The 12,224-nt window shown below is 43.1% G+C and overlaps 1 protein-coding gene across 4 annotated transcripts in view; it reads right to left on the bottom strand.

Annotated features, from left to right (window-relative positions):
- Window positions 1–5,807, bottom strand: part of LOC141911671 (polypeptide N-acetylgalactosaminyltransferase 5-like) — a 33,564-nt gene extending 27,757 nt beyond the window's left edge. For 2 of the 4 annotated variants that reach the window (XM_074802668.1, XM_074802669.1), the window contains exon 1: window positions 5,055–5,806. The gene's annotated coding sequence lies outside the window, so the exon portion shown is untranslated. Of the gene's footprint in view, window positions 1–5,054 lie in introns of all 4 variants that reach the window. The other 2 variants (XM_074802667.1, XM_074802670.1) reach the window with 2 other exon arrangements.
- Window positions 5,808–12,224: the final 6,417 nt, after the last annotated feature.

Genomic DNA, 12,224 nt, shown 5'->3' with positions numbered 1-12,224 from the left:
CCCCCCAGCAAACAAACAAAGATATCCTCAGTTCCTTACAGCTATATCATAGACTAAATATTAGTGCTTACATCTCGAACTTACGTATCATTGAATTATAAATATTATTGTATTTCACGCCGCTGCTGCTGCTGCTGTTGCTGCTGCTGCTGCTGCTGCTGTTCGGCTGTTCTGTAAACCCTTCCTGGTTGTGGAGTTTATATATGCAGCCTCTGAACTTTTACATAGTGATATTTAAAACTAAGAGAACCTAAAACTTTTACATTGCTCATAGAGAATGAAAGCGGGTATTACTACCACACCTGACTGATCACCAGTTACCACACCTGACTGGTCACCAGTTACCACACCTGACTGATCACCAGTTACCACACCTGACTGGTCACCAGTTACCACACCTGACTGGTCACCAGTTACCACACCTGACTGGTCACCAGTTACCACACCTGACTGGTCTCCGGACACCACACCTGACTGGTCACCAGTTACCACACCTGACTGATCACCAGTTACCACACCTGACTGGTCGCCAGAGACCACACCTGACTGGTCGCCAGAGACCACACCTGACTGGTCGCCAGAGACCACACCTGACTGGTCACCAGGTCACCACACTGAGCAGACTAACTTACAAACTCAGACAGTCGCTACTGATCTATGGTCTAGTGGGTAGCGTGCTCGGTTGGTATGTTGGAGGTCGCGGGTTCGAGTCCTGCTAGGGTTAGGGTTATGGGCTAGCTAGGGTTAGGGTTACGAGCTAGGGTTAGGGTTACTGGTGAGCCCTAGGGTTATGGAGACACAGTGACGGGTTATGGCTGTTTTTAGGGCCGGCAGAACTGGGAGGTTGAGGCTATTTTTGTCATAATTTTCTCTTTTTTAGAAGACTTGTACCTTTTTCTGTTGGAAAATTCCTATTTTGTGCAGGAAAGTGTCTATTTAGAGGGTGAGAGGAGAGGAAGGAGGGAGGAGAGGGTGGGAGGAGAGGTTGGGAGGAGAGGGGAAGGGGAGAGGAGAGGGGAAGGGGAGAGGGGGAGGAGAGGTTGGGAGGAGAGGGGAAGGGGAGAGGAGAGGGGAAGGGGAGAGGAGAGGGGAGGAGAGGAAGGAGGGAGGAGAGGGGGAGGAGGAGGGGAGGAGAGAGGAGGAGGGGAGGAGGAAAAGATGGGAGGATATTAGTATGTGTATTATATGAATCTGTATAAATGCAAAACATGTCGTCTTTCTTTAGTTGTTAGTTACTGTCGTCAAGGTCACGCTACCATAGTGACGACGGCAGCGTATTTCCGGCCCGTCAATTATCAACGCGTGTTCTCATCAGCATCAACCGTCACCGCCGTCGTCATTAACTACGAAATCTGTCGAAATCCATCGCGCACCACTTGAAAAAAAATCATTGAAATATTCGCGGCCATAAAACTGATAGCATTCCTCGGGCTGATATTGACTACATTTGAGGATGTGTCAACCAACTGACGACAGCGTCGAACATTACTTCAAATATATATCCACGTTTAGTTTATTGACATTGCTATAAACAGGCAGAGAATATAGTACCGGTACTCAATCAGACAGACTGCGTGTCTAACCAGACCCCAGTCGATACAGTTCCATAAATAGTCATCGCTCAGATTTGAGACCAGTCTAAACTCATTGTCAATCAACTCGAGACCAGGGCCCAGTTTCACGAAAAACTGTAAGCTTGAAACGGTTAAGTTTGAATTGTTGTCCTCATTGAAAACATGAAGTAACCAATGGCAATTACACCAAAAATCTGAGTTTAACTTTTTTTGTGAAACTTAGCCCTGTAACAACTTTTTGATTGTTAGGTCTCGATTGTGAAACATGACCCCCCTGGATCCGGTTTAACAGTTTCCCAAGTGGAATCGCAAATTATCGAATGACTGATGAATGATAATCGAATGACTTATGAATGATATCGAATGACTGATGAATGATATCGAATGACTGATGAATGATATCGAATGACTGATGAATGATAATCGCTTGTTGCGAATTGAGTTTTAAAACAGAGAGAGACGCATTTTAAACTGCTACAGCGGATTGAATATAAATCAGGGCGTGGTTCATATTCACAACGTGATTAAACATCATTTCATAAAATATATATTCGAAAACTATTATTGAGCATCAAGTGAGGATAATCCACCAGGTGTCGCCAGTGTGTACTAGGACATCAACTACCTGTGGTGATAGAGAGGATTCTATTAGTGGCGTGAAGAGGATCCACCAGGTGTCGCCAGTGTGTACTAGGACATCAACTACCAGTGGTGATAGACCTGTAACTGACCCCTCGGTTGTATCTGGGTACTAACAAAACAAGCCTGCCTCCCCGACCTGTAACTGACCTGTCGGTAGTATCTGGGTACTAACAAAACAAGCCTGCCTCCCCGACCTGTAACTGACCCCTCGGTTGTATCTGGGTACTAACAAAACATTTTAGCCACATGTCTGGCGGACATTGTTCAAGCCATCTCGCAATCAGATGGCGCCACTGGGGACCGATTCCATTTTTCTGCTGTATTTCTCGCAGTATCTATTAAACCGATATAAATGTCGGCGGCGGCGACGGCGCGCGACGAGTCGCCGTGTCGTCCGTCGGGAAAACCCGTCGTTAAAACTCGCTTTGTTACCGACGCGACGAAATACGAACTACCGGCATTATTGCGTAGATGCGCGCGCGGTGCACTTAATTCACTGCTTTTTTTTTACTATCTGAAAATCGTTATTTGCTTTTTCCCAGTAAACTCACAATAGCGCGAGTGCACAATGTAAATATATACACTGGTTACATTGTAATTACATCGCTTTATGTCACATCAGTTGCCGCTACTACTGAACTGATGAGATTTTTTCTTGCGGGCAAAAACAACAAAATCATATGAGTTCAAATTCACAAAATGAAGTCGATTTTCTCTGATTTGAAATCAGTAAAACAAAACCCGAATGATTTATCTACGTTTATCTATAGGTTTGTGTTTACTGGATCCAACATTTTCATTCTGTGGCCCTCTCTCTCTCTTCATCTTCCTCTTACTCTCTCTCTCCCTCGCTCCCTCCTCTCACTCGTCACTCTCCTCTCTCTCTTTTCTCTTCAAACCATTCAAAACTGCTTGAAATTCAGTTTTTATAAAATGAACTCATTTCAACCGAGTTTCAGCCTATATTGAAATATTGAGTGTCTATTTATTATCGAGTCAATATTTGCGCTGCTGAAACTTTGTTTGTAAACCTTATGTTTCATTTGTTTAGATTTTATAAGCAAAAAATGAAAATGATTTTATGACAAGCCACAAGTGGCTGAATAAACTTTCGTATAAAATACAAGTGTTTGTTTCCGTTGTACCATCCACTACAGTGTTCCATTCACACAACTGTGGAACTGGATTCAGAGTTCACAACTGTGGAACTGGATTCAGAGTTCACAACTGTGGAACTGGATCTAGAGTCAAATTAAACCCACACAACTGTGGAACTGGATTCAGAGTTCACAACTGTGGAACTGGATTCAGAGTTCACAACTGTGGAACTGGATCTAGAGTCAAATTAAACCCACACAACTGTGGAACTGGATTCAGAGTTCACAACTGTGGAACTGGATTCAGAGTTCACAACTGTGGAACTGGATCTAGAGTCAAATTAAACCCACTCAACTGTGGAACTGGATTCAGAGTTCACAACTGTGGAACTGGATCTAGAGTCAAATTAAACCCACACAACTGTGGAACTGGATTCAGAGTTCACAACTGTGGAACTGGATTCAGAGTTCACAACTGTGGAACTGGATCTAGAGTCAAATTAAACCCACACAACTGTGGAACTGGATTCAGAGTTCACAACTGTGGAACTGGATTCAGAGTTCACAACTGTGGAACTGGATTCAGAGTTCACAACTGTGGAACTGGATTCAGAGTTCACAACTGTGGAACTGGATCTAGAGTCAAATTAAACCCACACAACTGTGGAACTGGATTCAGAGTTCACAACTGTGGAACTGGATTCAGAGCTCACAACTGTGGAACTGGGTTCAGAATCATATTAAACCCGCACAGTAAAGGGGCATCGATTAACTCTTGTAGTATATTCATTTTAAAAGCCATCATTGTTTAACTGATATTCCACTGATATCGGTCTGTGTGTAGCGAGCAGACGGTCTCAATCAGTACTTTACACCGGAGAGATATGAAATATAACCCTATCATATATCAACATAATCATAAAGAATTTTCCATTTAGATGTAAATTGTTTAGACTGATTGTTTACATGTAGACATCCACTCTCAGTACCGGTTTGTATTCGGCCGTCCTTAATAGTCGATTAGAGGGAGGTCTAGGAGAGGTTGTGTGGAGGTCGTGTGGAGGTCGTTGTTAGGAGGTATTAATACCGGATGGTTTTATCCAGTAATTAGTGACTAATCGTTTGATGTAGATTTTTTTTTTCTCCATAATCCACATGTCTGGATATAAACACGCCTCGCGTGCCAGGGATAGTTCGCAGGGTGCAGCACCTTGTAAATGTTGTTGGGTAACACTTTGGGCCTGTATCCTCACGGAGACAAAGATTTCCCAAGGTTTCCAAACTCGCCCAAGATTTAAACACCCAGGCTTAGTTATCGAACGCCACCTAGTGTAGATTTGTGAAACTAGTTGTGGTGAGTGGGAGGACCTGTTTCTGTGTGAATGAACGCCACCTAGTGTAAATCTGTGAAACTAGTTGTGGTGAGTGGGAGGACCTGTTTCTGTGAATCACTTCCTTGTTTTAGAATGAATGTTGTTAGATTGCGGGTGTGATAGAACTGCGTGTAGCTGCGGTAGTGTGTCATCACTAATACTCAACTTCGGAAATACGTTTTCCCCAAATCTATTTAAAGCGTTATTTCTATACACGGAATGTCGTTTTGATACAGAAAGAAAAAGTCAGTTGATTGTTTTCAATGAATAGCGATTAGATCACAATCGCTCTGACCCGAAACATAAATCAATTTATAATATACTACACCAGCCAGCACGTGGTTAGTGGAGGCGGAGAGAACACTTACCGTAACCAATAACTGATGTATCTCGATGGAAATAATTCTGATATAGTTTTAGTCACAGATATCAGTACACAGTCCAATCCTGTTCACACTGTTGATGTCAGTTGACGCTCTGTCAGATCACAGTTTAAACTGCTACAAACTTCCTGCAAGTTGTCGCTGCACCCGAACACACGCGCGCGCATGCGCAACAATACCAGATATTCGATATCTCAGCGATAAAAAATTCGCTTCGTTCTTGACGAAATAGAATTCACTGTTTACTGAATTCCTGCGATTCCTGTATTCCCTAAACTACCATCCGAGTCACTTCTATAAATAGAAATCCGTGAAATAAATCCTTGAGAACTTTGTGTTACCGCGTAAAGTAGTGTTTTTATAAAATGTTATCCTTGTACGAACGAGAGTCGAGAAAAGTTTGACAGTTTGTTTGATAGAGACAGACAGTTATGAGACACCCCGAACTCGCTGCCTACGCGCGCACTATCAGGACCGTGTACTGACTGTGTGTCGTGACTGTGTGTCGTCTCATTGCCGACCAGCAGACCTATTTATTATCTGTACAACCGTCGTCATAATTGATATGATAACAATTTATTTACACGCGGACTAAACGGGTAAACACGCCACACACACTGACAGTAGATACAGCGCCACTGACTGACTATCTCAGCGCCCTCAGAGCTCTCAACGCGCGCGCAATCTACTCGCTGCTCGGAGAGACCTACCACACGAACCCGCGTCCTCGCGGCCGTTTCAATGTTCCGTTTATCGGAATTTCTGTCGCGGTGTTGTATGAGTGAATATGTGTTATTGTATGGTTAACAATTTGCAGGACTTTAAAACGTCCCAAACACAGCGCACCGCGTCAGATATAGTTCACACCCGGCCGCCGTATTCAATAGAAACCGGTTCTCACCGAGAAACGTCGACATCGATTGTGACTTTTAAATGTCTTCAGATCATTGATTAGAAACAAATACTGTTGACCTATATTTTCTTAATCGACATTTGAAGACTTTCCCTCAATAAAATAACGCTACTTTAACCCCCTACCCCCTAAAGGGTCAGGGGTGGTCTCACCCGTAAAAGGTCAGGGTCAGGGATGTTGTTGTCACCGCGAATGGGAAACGGGTTCTCGATGAGATCCGTCCGTTTATTTTTTTGTACGTCTTTTAAACGATAAATCAAAAGAACAATGTTTTTTACAGGAAGGTTTTTAGGGATATCATCAAATTCCTTAGCACGGGGTGATTCGGTGACGTCATTGGGGGATATCATCATGATCATTCAGGAAGGCGTTGTATATGACAGGTATTTCACCGCGTGTGATAACTCGGTCTGTCAGCACACTTCCGCTGTGACGTATCGGAGCATGTTCAATTAGCAGTTACAAATCCATCAAACACGCACACGCAACACCACGCACTCACACACGCAATTGGTTTTCGATGCGCTCTAACCAGCAACAGCACCAGCACCAGCAGCGGTACCGGCAGCAGCACCAGCAGCGGCAGCGGTACCGGCAGCAGCACCAGCAGCAGTAGCGATACCGGCAGCAGCACCAGCAGCACCAGCAGCGACAGCAGTACCGGCAGCAGCACCAGCAGCGACAGCAGCGACAGCGGTACCGGCAGCGGGTCTCGGTTTGTCGTCAACAATGATCAATTTCGATATGAAATGAATCAGTCAATATACACCAAATGATAGCATAACTACTATCACTAACTGTGTATGTTTTTTTTCCCTATTTCATGTTTTTCTAATTGAGCAGGTCCCTGGATGGATTTATCAGGGCCCTGGGCGGCAGTGGCTCAGTCGATTTAATCCAGGGCTTAATCGCTCAAATAGGTGTCTACACAGCGTTCAAATGCCATAGTAAAAAACATTTCCTGGTTTTTTCCTCCTCTGTGTGAGGATCCAGGTCCTCGAAGTGTTCGAGGATCCAGGTCCTCGAAGTGTGCGAGGATCCAGGTTTGGTTCTCCCGGGGCCATCAGTTGCACAGTCATGGCCCAAATCTCTATAAGTTGTCTTAAGACTGGTTTGAGACTGGTTTTAAGACTGGCTATAGAACCAAAATGAGTTAAGACTGGTCTTACGAGTTGTTAGATAGAATAGAACTAAGATGAGCTAAGACTGGTCTTAAGTCTAAGCTGCACAACTGGTCCATGATTTAATGAATTAGACCTACGTTTTATAATCCATGATTAGACCTAGATTATCCTGAGCTAATTAAGTAGATTCGATATGTCGCGGTCCTGATGCGAGCAAAAAAAAACTATTTATTTCAAGCAAGCATTAGTTGTTTGATTGAATAGTCTCCTGGGAGGGGAATCAATTAGTCCACCACTAAACAGAGCTATTATATCGAGTATATGGATATAGTGCCGCCATAGGTCTCGTGTCCGGAGGGCGGTTTAACCCGCTTAATTACTTCCCATTAAGCTCCCAGAACCTTTGATGCACAGTCTCTATTGATTCGAGATGATGACGTTTTATTACAGCGAGGACGTGGTTTTTTTTGTCCGGCGCTCAGTAAACGATGTTTGATGCCTCGGTAATATCGCAGTTCAAAGGCTTTGCCAATTTATATCGAAAAAAATACCTCGTAGTTTTGACGCCCACACTCTTTCACTCGGAGCTTTTGATCCAGTCCACCAGCGACCTTCGAATTTTTCCTAGGATTCAAAATCATTCGTATTCCGCTTCCTAGGAAAACTAGGACCCGCATACGGTTTACTTCTAGTCGCTGTTTCATTGTAACGTTCTCGTGTAGAGATCTGAGTCACGGACTGTCATCACGTGACAATAACGTGACCTCTTGTCGTACAAGCAACAATCTGTATTGTACCAGAACAATCCAAAACTGACCTATCCGATCAATCTATAGATCGCGCATGAGTGGTCCGTGAAAGGTCTGTATGCCGTCTCGAACTGAGCGAGTTACTGAAGGACCTGGTCAGATAAATTTATATTTGAATATATAACACGGTTGCCACGGCCACAGTCTTCATTAGACATACAATAATATACAACTGTGACGTCATTACCAGAATTGTGACCTCATTACCTACATTGTGACCTCATTAACTAAACAGTGACGTCATTACCTAAACAATGACCTCATTACCTACATTGTGACCTCATTAACTAAACAGTGACGTCATTACCTAAACAATGACGTCATTACCTACATTGTGACCTCATTAACTAAACAGTGACGTCATTACCTAAACAGTGACGTCATTACCTGCATTGTGACCTCATTAACTAAACAATGACCTCATTAACTGAACTGTGACCTCCTTAACCGAGGATTTCATGATGTTTCTGAAACTGATCTAACCATCGTCGTAACCCGGCGTCAGATCCCCTCATCACACTGTTCCCGACGTCGAAACCTATCTCAAACGTCAATCAATATCGATTTTACTTCATTTCAAGTTGATTATGATCAAAATGTCATTTGCAGAAAATCCATTAAATACGCGCGCGCTCGTGCGATGAATATCGCTGTAATTTTCTCAAATGTAAAATTCTGTCATGTTTTGAAATGGTAATTGATTATTGGTGCTGTAACTGTGTGACAGGCAGCGCGGCGCATCTATTATAAACCCTTTGATCGAGACAATAAACCTAACAGAAATCTACTTCAAAGCCAATTGAGTTTCTTGTCTTCTTAGCTACAAAATCTTGTGCAAAATCTTCCACGCAGGTAAACACGCTATGTATTATGCAAATGACCCTAGATCGATCAGATTGTACGATGGAACTCCTAGACCAATCAGATTGCAGGATGAAGCCCCTAGACCAATCAGATTGCAGGATGAAGCTCCTGGACCAATCAGATTGCAGGATGAAGCTCCTGGACCAATCAGATTGTAGGATGAAGCTCCTGGACCAATCAGATTGTAGGATGATGCTCCTGGACCAATCAGATTGTAGGATGAAGCTCCTGAACCAATCAGATTGCAGGATGAAGCTCCTGGACCAATCAGATTGTAGGATGTTGGTACCATCTCAGTTCTCAAGCAAATCTAACAGTCTAAGTCCAGTCTTAAGATTTTGGACGACTTTTGGACTTAAGTCTCAACTAAGGAAGAACCGGTCCTAGAGGATTTTGTGTAAACTACAGCATCACCTTCGCACCAGACACACTTCACATTGTTGTTACTGTTTCCAGCAACCGCGCTGACTCAATTACCCATTAATACCACCTCTTAGTATTTATAACTAATTAACTCTAATTGGTACAACTTGTGTCACACGAGTTCACACGACGCTTACGGCGAGGTATTTACAAATAGCATACACCCGTGAGAATATTAAACTTTTATATATTAGAATCGATTTCATTTCTAAGTAATTTAAATCGTTTCCAGGTAATCATTACAGAACACACGATAAATATGGCTTATGGTGAAATATAGGGGCTGGGTGGAACATGGGCGTCACATTAAACCCGCACAACTGTGGAACTGGATCCAGAATCAAAATAAACCCACACGATTGTGGAACTGGATCCAGAATCAAAATAAACCCACACGATTGTGGAACTGGGTTCAGAGTCAAATTAAACCCACGTAACCACTATGTGATGGGATGGATGTCATTCTAGGCTTCCATCAATAAGGTATCGTCTGAACTAATATAAATAAATGTCGGTCGTTATGGAAACTAAGATCGATTATTGTATAATGAAGATCGATTGATGCTGAAAATGATAAATAATCAATAACCGTTTTATATCATGATTTAAACGACTCATCTCAACTGATAAATTATCCAGCAGATGAAATGACGGAATGAACTGACGCTATTCTGACACGAGAACGCAAACAACTGTATGACAATTTCCAAAATGATTATTTTATGAGTAATGAGTCTATGATAGCTGCCATCTTTACTGCAATGATTAAGTCAGCCATCTTTACTGGAAGGAGCCCCAAATATGTAACCGGGTATTGTTATCCGGTCACCACACCCGACTGGTGACCAGTCACCACACCTGACTGGTCACCGGTCACCACACCTGACTGGTCACCGGTCACCACACCTGACTGGTCACCGGTCACCACACTTACCAGTCTAACTTACAAACTCGTTCAATTACTACTGGTCTATGGTCTAGTGGTTTGGGTGCTCGGCTGGCAGGATTGAGGTCACAGGTTCGAGACCTGCTAGGGTTAGGGTTACAGGCGAGCTAGGGTCAGGGTTACGGCCCACCCTAGGGTTAGGGTTACGGCCCACCCTAGGGTTAGGGTTAGTTGACTAATTTTGGCGATGGTAACCTTTGGTTGGGGTACATCACCTTTAGAGCCAGAAAATTTTGGTGTAAAATTTCCCCCTTTTTTAATTAACGATCCCTTATAAAAGATCTTGCAGCACGAGATCCACTGCGAGTGGATCGTGTACGAGTCTAATTCCATTCATTCATCGCTGAAATTTGAACATTAAACGAACATTTGTCTCGTAAAATCGATCGCCATATGAATCCGACGCCATTTTCTACGGCGTTCAATATTTACACGATAAACATTGAAATCCGGTACGATCAGCGCAATATTTGCCATCATTGACTGAGAGAAAAATAAAAATACTAAATCGAACATGAGGTGATTTTTTTTACCGCGTATACCACATGCTAGCGACACGTGTGGATTTAAGGGGTGTGGGACGACACTTCGATATATGTGTTAGTTGAATTGTAGTTGAGAGAAGTGTTGGACACGGCACAGCAGCAGCAGTACCAGCAGCAGCAGCGGCAGTAGCACCAGCACGAGCAGTAGCTTTCAGACACGATGCAGACAAAGGTAATACATTAATAATTAGTAAGAAAAATGTTTTAAAACTATTATGCAAACTAAAGTAAAATGAATTATTCAATTTATTTCATTTTTATAAACGGCTTAAGGCTTAAGACAATCGACACCTCGTTTCTTATATCTACTGAGCTTAAAAGTTGACCGAGCTCTGTGCCACTGTCTGGTCTACCCTGTTCATTGGGCCACTGTCTGGTCTACCCTGTCCATTGGGCCACTGTCTGGTCTACCCTGTTCATTGGGCCACTGTCTGGTCTACCCTGTTCATTGGGCCACTGTCTGGTCTACCCTGTTCATTGGGCCACTGTCTGGTCTACCCTGTTCATTGGGCCACTGTCTGGTCTACCCTGTCCATTGGGCCACTGTCTGGTCTACCCTGTTCATTGGGCCACTGTCTGATCTACCCTGTTCATTACTTGAGATGAAGTTATTGAGACCCGACGGTTATAGAAATGAACTGATTATACATTAATCTTACGGCAGTTTACATTTAAATGACCCGGTCGATTATGAGAAAGAAGGCATCATCATTTATTTTTAAGCCTAATCAAAAGAGTCTAAAATTAAACCGATTTAAATTTGAACGGTATGATTTTTGAAGCAAATACAGTTTTAAGCCACGTTACAACAATCAGCAAAGGGCACCAGTAAAGCTGTAAACCGATAGTCCACTATATCAAGTGTCCAGTACGTGAATATATCCAATCTGAAATTATTGAAATTGTTCTATTTCGGATAATATTTCAGGTTTGTGATAAACTGATAAATTTCTTACCCGTTTCTGAACTTCGATATCTTTATTTTTAAGTTTATGACAAGTTTTATGTTAAGTTTTATGGATAACTTTGATGCCTGCGGTCTATGAACCCGAGTTGGCTGTTTGGGCTACCGGGCTGACTGTTTGGGCTACCGGGCTGACTGTTTGGGCTACCGGGCTGCGGGGCCGATTTTCTGGTTCACAGAGCTGGCTGTCTAGGTCACTAGGTTGGCTGTCTGGAGAGGCTAGCGGTTTTTTCTAGGCTACTGGACTGGCTGTCTGGGCTACTGGGCTGACTGTCTGGGCCGTTACTTGTCACTGATGATAGGAAATGAGTATACGGTCTTCATACAAACCTAGCTTAAATAACCCGGGTTAAACCTAATACACGTAGTAATTTAGGATTGTTGCGTAAACCTTTCATAATCTAATCTGCATCATGATTTTAAGTGCCGTCCCAAATTGCTGTAACGTGTAAAATGAACCGCTCTCGAGTTAGGCGGCAGTAACCGCAGCAGCAACATCAGCAGCAGCAGCAGCAGTAACCGCCACTGCAGTGCTTAGGATCAATTGTTAATTACATATTGAATATA

Source organism: Tubulanus polymorphus, chromosome 10, assembly GCF_964204645.1.
Source record: "Tubulanus polymorphus chromosome 10, tnTubPoly1.2, whole genome shotgun sequence".
Taxonomy (NCBI): domain Eukaryota; kingdom Metazoa; phylum Nemertea; class Palaeonemertea; order Tubulaniformes; family Tubulanidae; genus Tubulanus; species Tubulanus polymorphus.
Note: the sequence above shows the minus strand (reverse complement) of the source record. Positions and strands in the feature narration are given on the sequence as shown.